At 38.9% G+C, this 11,294-nt stretch overlaps 1 pseudogene across 1 annotated transcript in view; it reads right to left on the bottom strand.

Moving 5' to 3' along the window:
• Positions 1 to 10,705: 10,705 nt before the first annotated feature.
• LOC112636028 overlaps positions 10,706 to 11,294 on the bottom strand; it is a 5,080-nt pseudogene continuing 4,491 nt past the window's right edge. The window contains exon 4 of the transcript XR_003122120.1: positions 10,706 to 11,267. The product of XR_003122120.1 is annotated as a sister chromatid cohesion protein PDS5 homolog A-like (transcript). The remainder of the gene's footprint in view (positions 11,268 to 11,294) is intronic.

The following is an 11,294-nucleotide window of genomic DNA, read 5'->3' as shown; positions in this document are numbered from 1 at the left end:
TATGCACAGCCCTTAGAAACATATGCTGCGACACCTGGATGATGTTTGTGCACTGTTTGAGAGAAAGAAAGAAAATTAACATTTATTCAGTGCCTGCATTGAAAGTGTCAGGCACTTTGACATATATTTTTCATTTAATTCTTGCAAAATTCTGCAAAACAGGTATTATTATTCCTGTTTTTAATTTTTAATTATTTTTCATATAATTATTCCTGTTTTATTTATTTTTATTTTATTATTACTTTTATTGTCTTAAAACAGTCTTGCTCTGACACCCAGGCTGGAGTGCAGTGGCATGATCTGGGTCTACGGCCAACTCTAGCTCCCGGGTTCAAGAAATTCCCATGCCTCAGCCTCCCAAGTAGCTGGGACCAAAGGCCTACATCACCACACCTGGCTAATTTTATTTTGTATTTTTTGTAGAGATGGGGTTTTGCCATGTTGGTCAAACTGGTCTTGAACTCCTGGCCTCAAGCAGTCTGCCTTCCTCAGCCTCCCAAAATGCTGGGATTACAGGCATAAGCCACCGTGCCTAGCCTTATTCCTGTTTTAAAGCTAAGAAAACTAGTGCCTATAAAGTTTACGTGTTTTTCTAGGGTCACAAAGGAAGTGATAGGGTCTAGATTCAAATCCAAGTTGTCTGATTATAATTTTAGTGTCCCTCCTACAATATCATAAAGGTATCATACATTTTGCTTAGCTGTCATGTTTGTCTATCACTAACAACCTTACTATTTGTCTTTTTTAATATACATATTTTCTCTTAGTAGATTTTAAGCATCTTATTGGCAAAAACCATCTTTTAAATAAATTTTGTATCACTTTTGTAGGCAAAGAGAAATGTATAACAATAATAGAATTATAACCTATTGCAGGAGTGATAAAATCCCCTCATAATATTGTTAGTAATAAAATGAACAATAAGTTTAGTGCCTTGAACCCATAAAAATGTATTTATTATGATGAAAATGCTAAGCTAAGCTTGGGATGATAATTACAAGTTTGGAATGATGATTAATTCGGGATGTTTGAGTTGATGCTATAACCTGTGTATGATGTATATACCACTGACAAGCCTCACAATCTGCTGTTCTATAAAAATAACAAAACGGGATTGGGGAAGATCACTCAAAACCTATGCAAATCTACAGCCAAACTACAATTAAAAATAAAGAAAGAAAGAAATCACAATTGGTCACCCCCACCCCCCTTCCCTGAGAAACTTTAGAAGGTCAAGTAGGCAGCTCAGTGTATCTGCGAACTGCTTCAGGGGATACTAAAAATGCGAAAAAGCAATAGAGCACAAATGCTGGCATGCTGGCATGCAGGTGTGAAGACAGTGTAGATGGAAGAACACTGAGCTATGGAGGGGCAACTGTAAAGGTATGCAGAGGAGAAAATACAACTTCTACAAGCTGATAGCTCAGCAAGGCTAGAAGTGCACCTCTCTGGGGAGGAGCTATGAAACCAAGTACTCATTTTTCTATTTCTTAAAATAGAGCTGAAAGGATTCCTACCTGTGCAGCATCCAAGCTGAGGGTATTTTATCACTCCTGCATTAGGTTATCATTCTGTTATTGTTATACAGTTCCCTTTGCCTACAAAAAAATTGCTCTGAATTTATTCAACTTTCAAATTATACTGACAGGATGTCCTATATGCCAATTGTGTATTAGCTAATTGTTGTTACATACATATGCTATAGCAGAATAGACTGTATCTTGCTAGTGTGAAGACAATAATAAGCACATTGCTCTGAACCCAGCCTGCCCAACCCAAACCTGGTTCTACCATGTATACCTTTTTTTTTTTAATATTGAAATCTAATTTACTTAACTTTAAAGGAGGGTAATCATGGTATCTAACTCATAGGGTTGTTATAAGGAATAAATGAGTTAATATAGGCAAAGCCTATGTAGGAATACCTCAATAAATGTTGCCATAAACTTGAAGTAATTAACAAGACCAGTGAAAGACACAGGAACTAGTCTAAAGCAGCCCTCAGTTGCAAGGTCCTGGATGACAGCAGGCTGCAAAAAAACAAGGAGGAAGTGAGAATTTGATCTAAAGTTAAAGATTCACCACAAAAAAACCTAGAAGAAGGAGAAAGTATTTAAGGAAACAGATCATGGATGCATTCCCAGAAGCAACTGTAAGTGGAAGGCAGGGTTCATTGGCAGGCTGGGAACAATTACAGGAGATTGACTTAGTTAAAACTTAAATGTATTTTTAGTACAGAATCCACAGTCCAGATCCAGTATGTAAAGATTGGTCAATAACTGAATGAGAGTAATACTTTTATTTCTACAAAGAACCATGAAGATTCCCAAGTTAAGGAAAAGTTATCTACTTTTAGGGTCCTGTGATGTGTGCTAAGGGTTGCTATTGTCCAATCTTTTTACTTTGTGTCTTTGGGTGTCATTGTCATTTTGTTTCCTTTAAGTTCCTGAAATTATGTATTGTAAGATTTCAGGTAAGATCAACCAAGCACATTTTGCCCAGATAAAGAATTACTGTAAAAGATCAACTCAACCCATTACCTAAGTACTCTGAAGTTCCTGAGAGTGCCTTCTGTGGAAAGCAGAGAAGATGGAAGATAGGCAGAGGGTTGGACGGTGGGGGAGCTAATTCCTGGGAAAGTTATCCGAGGTGGGGAAAGATCCCTGAAGGAGAAACCTATGAAGGGCATGCCAACAGCTGAAAAAAATTACACCTATCCTCTCAGTTGGCCAGTAGTACTGGAGCTAGGAGAGGTGGTTTGCTATTCACTGAGTGAGTCCTGACACCAGTTCAATAAGGTGTGGCATTTGTTTGCCAAATAGTATTTTCATACTCTCTAAGGTTGCAATAAACTTACCATATTCTTCTGACCTCCCTGCACTCCCAAAAGCTTCATCCTTCAGCAATCTCGTATCAGTTGAGGTCCACTGATTCTGGTTCTTGGTCAGGATAGAGCCTTATATAGTCCAAGGGAACTCATAACCAAGGCATGGTCATTAGACAGAAGCTTTTTTTTTTTTTTTTTTTTTTTTTTCTTGAGACAAAGTCTTGCTCTGTAGCCCAGGCTGAAGTGCAGTGGTGCGATCTCAGCTCACTGCAACCTCCACCTCCCGGGTTCAAGTGATTCTCATGCCTCAGCCTCCTGAGTAGCTGGGATTACAGGTGCCTGCCACCACACCTGGCTAATTTTGTATTTTTAGTAGAGACAGGGTTTCATCACGTTGGTCAGGCTGGTCTGGAACTCCTGACCTCATGATCCGCCCACCTCAGCCTCCCGAAGTGTTGAGATTACAGGTGTGAGCCACTGCACCCGGCCATTTCCTTAGTTTTTTTGAGTTGTAAGTAATTCAAATGATGCACTTTTTAAAATAAAGCTTCATGAGTCTTCTCAATGAAGCTGTAAATATACACAGTTATACAGATTTCAGGATTTCAGTGTTTTCAGTAAAATGTCTGGGTCTTTCCCAGAAATCACAATAGTTAACACATACGATGTGCAAAGCATTATTGTAAGTGCTTCATATGTATTCACTCATTTAATCCTCACAATAACCATATGAAATGGAAACTACTATGTTTATTTTACAGATAAGGAAACTGAGATACAGAAAAGTCAAATAACTTGCCTAAAGAAGTTAGTTTGAGCACAACCCAACTGGTTGTGAACAATTCCCTGTTCATATAACCACTGACCCACTCTGCTCTATAAGATGACATTGTAATATACTGGATCTGGTCTGAAACAAATATTGGAAACTTTAGAGGCCATATCAGAACCGCACTTATAATTCAGTAAATAGGGTCATCTAAAGGTCTTCTGAGGGTTTTTATCTACCAGAAGATCACCCTTTCAGTTAATTCTTATATATGGGACAGTTGGTTATATAGTATTTTGGAATATTATATGAATCCCCTTCAACGCAGTTTTTATGACCACTAATACTAACTACTTGCTAAATCTACTTTCTGCTTGGTTATCATATATCACCAATGGGTCTGATCAGTCTATTTTGATTCTGACATAGTATCTACTTTTTCAGACTCTGTAAAGCATTCTGGCTTTACACCCCATTTGACCCTGAGGCTGCTGAAAATCAGTGCATGATGAACACAGCATTTATACGGCAAGCCCAGGGTGACATCAAGCAGAAGTCGCAGGCATGAATGCCACCCAGCTTATAAAAGTGGCCACCAAAGTGTAGGTTAACTGTGACCAGGAAGCAAAACAAGAAAAAGCAAAAGCAACAAGTGCAGAACCAGGCAGCTAGACACGCCAAAGGTTAAGTCCCTCTCCCCAGCCTGGCTCTATCTGGAAAAAGAAAGGGACAGGGACCAGTGCCAGGAGAAGAGGAAAGGAGATAGAAAGGCATAATTCTTACAACTTGCGGGAGGCATCTGCCAAGCTTCTGGACCAGTGACAACCTAGGAGTGAACTACAGCTGTGCAGATCCTACCCAGCCCAAAAGAGTAAGTGTGAGAAAATAAAGAAAAAAGTAAAAAAAAGAAATCAGAAAGAAACAGGAGAGACAGACTGCAGTGCACGAGGGCGAGGCCCGTGCCATTGCCTGGCCCTGCCGACCGTAAGAGCAAGAGAACTCAAGAAACATAAAAGAAGCAGATTGCAAGCTTAAAAAAAAAAAAAGCCAATCTGTTAGCGGCAGCCCTCATAAAAAGAGAGACTACCAATGTAAGAAGATATAGATGCAGACGTAAAAGAAGTCAAGTTAAGCAAAGATTTGAGAGCCAGACAAAGCTAAAAACAGATCCATGTGCACAATGCAAAAAGAGAAAAAAACACTAAAAATATGAATGTCCAGAAGGTAATAAAGAGAGTGGTAAAAGCCGTGGTATAAAGAAGTCACCAGCTAAAAGCTGCCATACCCTAGAAGAACCGGATACTGATCTAATCAAGCTAGCAAAGACTGAAAGATATAAAGACTAACACAGACCAGGCTCCTTCTCATTAAGCCTCCAGGAGCCCATAGTCACATTAAAAGTTGAAGGCAGCAAGATTCTGCCATATCTGGATTCCAAATTTCTCCCTGATGGCTAAGCCATTATACGAAGTTACAAAGAAGGAGAAAAAGAACCCCTCCTCTGGGAAACTGAACAGGAGAAGGAGCTATGCCTTGTGAAAGCTTGCTTATAGACTTTACTGAAATGCCCTGTGCCAGAGGCTATCAGTATATGCTAGCGTTTATTTGCAACTTTTCAGGACGGATTGAGACTCTCCCCACCAGGACAGAAGAAGCGACATTATCCCCAGGTTTGGACTGCCTCTAACTTTAAAGTCAGACGATAGGCTGGCATGTGTAGCTAATACAGTGCAAGATTTAAGAAGACTGTTAAAAATAAAATAGAAGTTACACACAGTCTATTGACCACAAAGTTCAAGAAAAGTGGAACGCATGAACCCAACACTCAAGCAGCTACTGAAGAAATATTGCCAAGAAACTCATCTGAGATGAGATCAAGTCTTGCCTACGGTCCTCCTCTGAGTCCAGTGCACCACCACCAAACAAATTGGGTATTCACCCTATAATATTTTGTTTGGTCGGCCACCCCCAAGTCATAAGTCAAATTAAAGGTGATCTCCAGTAACTAGAGGAATTAACCTTAAGAAAGCAAATACAGGCTTTAGAAATAGCCATGCAAAGTCTTCATAGTTAAGTACGTGAAAGCCTGACACCCATTTAAACCTAGAGACTCTGGTTAAGTTAAAAAGTAGAACCCAACTTCTCTAGGACCCATGTGGGATGGGGCCCATAATGTAACCTTGTCCACTCCCACTGTTGTTAAAGTTGCAGGTGTTGTGCCTTGGATCCACCACAGTCAGCTGAGACTGGCAGCTCTAGCCAAGTGAACCAGCCAGCAAGATCCAGGCCATTTGACCCAGCTGATCCTGCGACAAGACCCAGTTGCTGCTGAGGATGACAACCCTGCTTTGGTCACTCTGGAAGCTGACCAGTCTATGCACGGCTGAAGCTTGAAGAGACAGCAAGCCCTGCTCTAGTCACACTCCGGAAGCTGACTAGTCTACGCATGGCCAAAGCTTAAAGTCTCATCAAGCAAGCTAATGTGGTTAAAAATCTTAACACTAGTAGTTTTCCTTGCAATACTAACTGTTTTATTATTGTTCTGTTGTTGTGCTCAACCTCCTCCCCGAGGCAAGGACATTTTCTGTCCTTGCTGGGTATGAATATGCTGTACATTGTTTTGCTGTTGTTACCCACCCTTAACCATGCTAGAAAAAGCACCTATAGAAGGATGTCCCCACTGTACACATACTACTTAGTCAAGGAACAGTATAACTAGAACTTTATTGTACCACATGTAGTATGAGTGTACAAGGACTCGCTTAAGAACTTGTGCTTATAATCAGAGCACCTACTCAATTTGTGACCCAGCAAATAACCAGCCTTATGTCTGTTATGACCCCAAGGTTTTACCTGGTAAATGGTTTGAAATTTGTGCAAGGTCAAAAGAAGGTCCCCTCTTAAACCAAACCAAGGTCCCTCCTTTTTACTGAAGGCCTATTTCTCTATATTTTGATGCTTGTCAGGCAGCACACCAAGACTCACCTGTCTGTAGTCACCTGCCTTTGAAAAGATACTATACAAATGACTACAAATATGTATGCATGCCAAGAGTAACTCCACCTTGTTCCCCTGAGACCCCAGAGAAAGATTGTCAGTATTGCATATCGTGGCACCCTAAGTCAGTCAATTATGCTTACCAAAATACTGGTAAAACCAAATTATAAAACAAAAACTTGTAATCCTGTAAATTTCACCATTCTAAAGCCAGACTTACTCATGTAGACTGCAGGTTACCCCATACATGTCTACATACACACATACCCAGCAACCTACCTGTATGTTATCAAAAAAGGAACCTGGACCGGTCCAGCCCAGCAACAATTCCAAGTCTTTAAGTCATTCTATAAGCATGTAGACCAGAAGTTACCAGAGCCTCCTCCTTTAGCTGAAAACCTGTTTGCTCAGCTGGCTGAAAACGTTGCCAGCAGCCTAGGCAGTTTCCTTATGTTATGTTTGTAGAGGAGCTAACATAAGAGACCAACAGCCTTAGGAAGCAAAAGAGTTAATGCCACAATGTAATTTTATGCTGACTGACTCTTTCCCAGAAGCTACCTAAATTCAAGGGTCTGGCTCCTAAAAACGTCTGTTATCAAGAGATACTATGTTGCTTACTAGAGAAAAGTCTTTACAGACCTAGTAAGAGAACTAACTTGCTTGAGACAGCAATGTTACAATGAAACACTAAAAAAAAACTTTGTGGCAAGGCAGAGATGACTCCAAATCACCTCATCCAAATCCGTTTTCCCATTTCTCTTCTCTAAACCCCACCTGGTATCAGCTTAAAGCTCCAAATACCTGGCAAGCATCCTCTGGTCTCTATTGGATCTGCGGACCACAGGCCTACTGACAATTGCCCACCAAATAGACAGAGGCCTATGTGCTTAGAACAATTAGACCGTCTTTCTTCCTACTCCCACTGCAACAAGGAGAAACTTCAGGATATCCCGTCTATGATGAAGTTAGAAAAAGAAACAAAAAAGATTTAGATGTAAAGAAAGATATAAAAATAAGAGATTGGAAATACACAAATTAGCCCCCTGAAAGAATAATTCAATACTATAAGCCAGCTACCTGGGCACAAGATAAGTCATGGAGATACTGCACTCCTATTTGCATGCTTAACCCCATCCTAAAGTTGCAGGTAGTACTTAAAATCATCACTAATGAAACAGCAAATGCATTGGATTTACTGGCCCAGCAAGCCAGAAAAATAAGGAATGCTATCTATCGGAATAGATTAGCTTTAGACTACCTCCTAGCCCAGGAAAGAAGAATATGTAGAAAGTTCAATCTAACTAATTGCTGCCTGGAAATCAATGACAATAGAAAGGCAATTATAAAAATAACTGCAAGAATGAGAAAATTAGCCCATGTTCCCATTCAAACTTGGAAAGGGTGGTCTCCAGATTCTCTCTTTAGAAGGTGGTTTTCATTTTTGTTTTTTCTTTTGTTTATTTATTTTTTTAATGCTGCATTTCTTGGTTTTATTCAAAACAGTGCATATTTTTAGCATTTTATGGTAGGATTTTACACTTGTCATTTACACAAATTACAGGGTTCTGCTTCAAGTTTTTTTGTTTTGTTTTGTTTTAATTCAGCCCATGTGCAGCACAAGAACATGCAAAACTGCTTTACATTATACACACTTTTTATCAAAGGAGAAAATTCCGGCTTGTAGTTTTAGACAAATACAAGAAGCTTCAAACTAGACACAAAGGGTTGACATTAATTCTCAAATATAAGTCTGCACTTTCGTGTTGTAGTTCTCTGAGATATGAATACCAAATTCCTAAGGGATTTTTATGTTTTCCTTCAAAAAGGAAAACTAAGAAAATTCCCGTAAACAAGTCCCTCCCCATCAGCTTGATCTTTCTACAATCCTACTCTTGCTTCCCTTAGTGCCAGACACTTGCATCATGTTACAAAATTGGGGTGGGCCATTTATATCATACAAGGACCAGATCCTTTTAAGTAACTACTCTCCTGCAAAAATCTAAACAGGAATATATTGATGCAGATGGTTCTGCTACATTTTGTTTAATATGATGTAACACTTGGTAATCTAGTAAACCATGATGCTGGGCAGTTAATCAAAGGGAGGAAGAGACAAGGTCCCTATCAATGCACTTTTTGTTGGTGACACATTGGAAACCTTAGGAATCAAGTTGTCTGATGCTAAGAGAACTTTAAACTTTCTAAATAGAACACACCTATTGACTGCTTGAGGGACTTCTCTGATGCTTATGTACAGATACTCTTTTTCAGCAAGTTGGAGGCACTATTTTATACTTTCTAAAGGGTTCTGAAGAGGCAATAAGGAAGAGTAGGGCTTTTTCTGCCCCTGTAAAGGTATCGTTTTCTATCATTGGTATCCATTGTTCCCTAAGCATCTTCTGATACCTAAATGTGTGTGTATATTCATATTTAAAATAATTACCCACCTTTCAGTCAATCAATACACAGCCAACTCTTGATTATCTATGAGAAATATAAATGACATTTACTCTCGAACTTCACTCTAACAGAATCATCCACCTTTGACACACTTTATTGTTTGTTTTACATCCCACATACACTACAGGCTGTCAAGACCAAGTTACAACACAAGTGTTATTTGTTTCCTCTAACCCATGCTAGCAATGGAGTGAGCACACTCTGCTAGAGCTTTGCAGATGACCCTATAGTGGGCATTGGGGCAGGACAGAACTCTGGACATGAGAAAAGACAAATTTCAAGTTCCTCCAGAATCAGGTCTTACATCCCTTCATTATTTTGTTCTAAGTTTATGACTATCACAAAATTTAAAAACTGAGGTATAGTCACTATTTTATACAGATACAGGAGAGTTGACTGTAATCATGTTATGACTTTAGCTCTTTAACATGAAAAAATTCACCAGAAAGCATATGATAAAAAGATTAAAAAGACTGCCATGACATCTAGAAGCATTTATTTTAATCAAAAAACTTAAATATGATTATGTGTACACAAAAAGTGCACACATTACCTATGCTGAACAATGCCAAGAAACATAATACATTGATGCAACAGTTTTCTAAAATAAATGTAAAAATGAGCCCAGACCATCAGACAAAAGCAAAACACTTATTTCCCAATAGCACAATGCTGAAAATTGATAGCAATCCTGAAACACCTCCAACTTTCCTTACAAAGCTGCCAAATTCCAACTATTTTTAAAAATTTGACTTTTTTTAAACATTAATAAAAATCTGGTGACAAATATTATAAAACCAAATGCTGGATAGTCTTCACTCCTTTAACATTCCAAATATTCCAACATAATCACAGGAGTGAAAACCATTTTAAGGTGATATGCCTTATGAAACAAACAACAGTATGTACATTTATTGCAAATTATATTAAACTAAAATGAGGGGAAATCAAAATATGAAATGTTTACTACTTGCAAATCAATAATAATTTTAATTATTTTCTCACTCTGATAAAAATCAGAAAGCAACATTTATAAAATTGCTACCACAGCACTTTTCATAGCAGGGAACCGAAATCTGTACATCTCATTTTTGCAGAAAAGTAGGCAGGCAGAAAGAATTATATATAAAAGTTTCCGAAAGGAAAAACAAAGAAATATTTAATCTGATCTCTTTTCTTTAAAAAAATTAATTCAGTAGACTTCTATTTTTTCCTTTGTAAAATGTAAATTCCTGGCTCTAAAATGGATGAATTTTCAGTGTCAGTGTAAAGACATCTTGTTACTTTCTTCAAAATAAAAACTGCAGCGTGGAAATTATGGTGTATTATGCATTTAAACTCCAGATAGGCAGGAACTGGAACCAAGTGTTAAGCAATTTGCTTAATTACTGACTTTTCATAAGAAAAGTCTAGGGGAAGGGGGAGAACAGAGTTGCTTTTAGCCTCTCTCTCAAGAGTTTCCGCTGTACATTTCCATCAGAGGACCCGTGGTCTGTGAAAAAAGAAGTAGCAGTTTCTGTAGTTTTCAAGGCAGAGTGTGTGTGTTCTGAAGTGAGCTTCATTTTCTGTTCAGGGACATTTGTGATTTCAAGTTTTTGCAGAAACTGGAGCCTGCTTCTGTTTGGTCTTCATTTTCTCCCTTTGCAAATGCGTTTTTACCTTTGTAAGTCAATTTGTCTTTCTGCTGGTGCTGCCTTTTTGGCTACATCTTGCAGTTTGGGTGCTTTGGCATTACCTGCTTCCAAACCCCCAGGGCTCTCCTGACCCACTGCAGCTCTCTTCCTTCCCTTGTTAATAGGTTTATTTAGATCATTATTTTGGGTTGCATTGCCCGGAGATTCAGACTTGGGTCAACGTCCTCTCCGGGGTGTGGAAGGGGCAGGCGGTCCAAATTCATCTACTTTCTCATCTGTTTTTTGTTGGATATTCTCTGCACAAGCTGCTGTTACTGTTCTTTTCTTTCCTTGGTCACTGCTGATGTAGCAGTGGGTAGCCTGGGTAGCCTGATCAGAACTGATTTCCTTATTCTTTACTGGGTCAATATTCGTTACAGGTGTGACTGAAGTAATCTTCACAGGGTTCTCTTCATTTTCACTAACTCCAGTTTCTGCTGCCTCTGAACTCTGTTTCCGTGATCGATTTCCGGTTGAAGGGTTCAGCTCTGAATTTCCATTAACGTTGCTTCCAGTCTCAGTACCAGTGCTTCTTTTTTTTTTTTTTTTTTTTTTTTTTTTTTGGGGG

The sequence above is a fragment of the Theropithecus gelada genome, chromosome 1, assembly GCF_003255815.1.
Source record: "Theropithecus gelada isolate Dixy chromosome 1, Tgel_1.0, whole genome shotgun sequence".
NCBI classification, from domain to species: domain Eukaryota; kingdom Metazoa; phylum Chordata; class Mammalia; order Primates; family Cercopithecidae; genus Theropithecus; species Theropithecus gelada.
The sequence above is the reverse complement of the archived record's forward strand: the minus strand, read 5'-3'. Positions and strand labels throughout refer to the sequence as shown.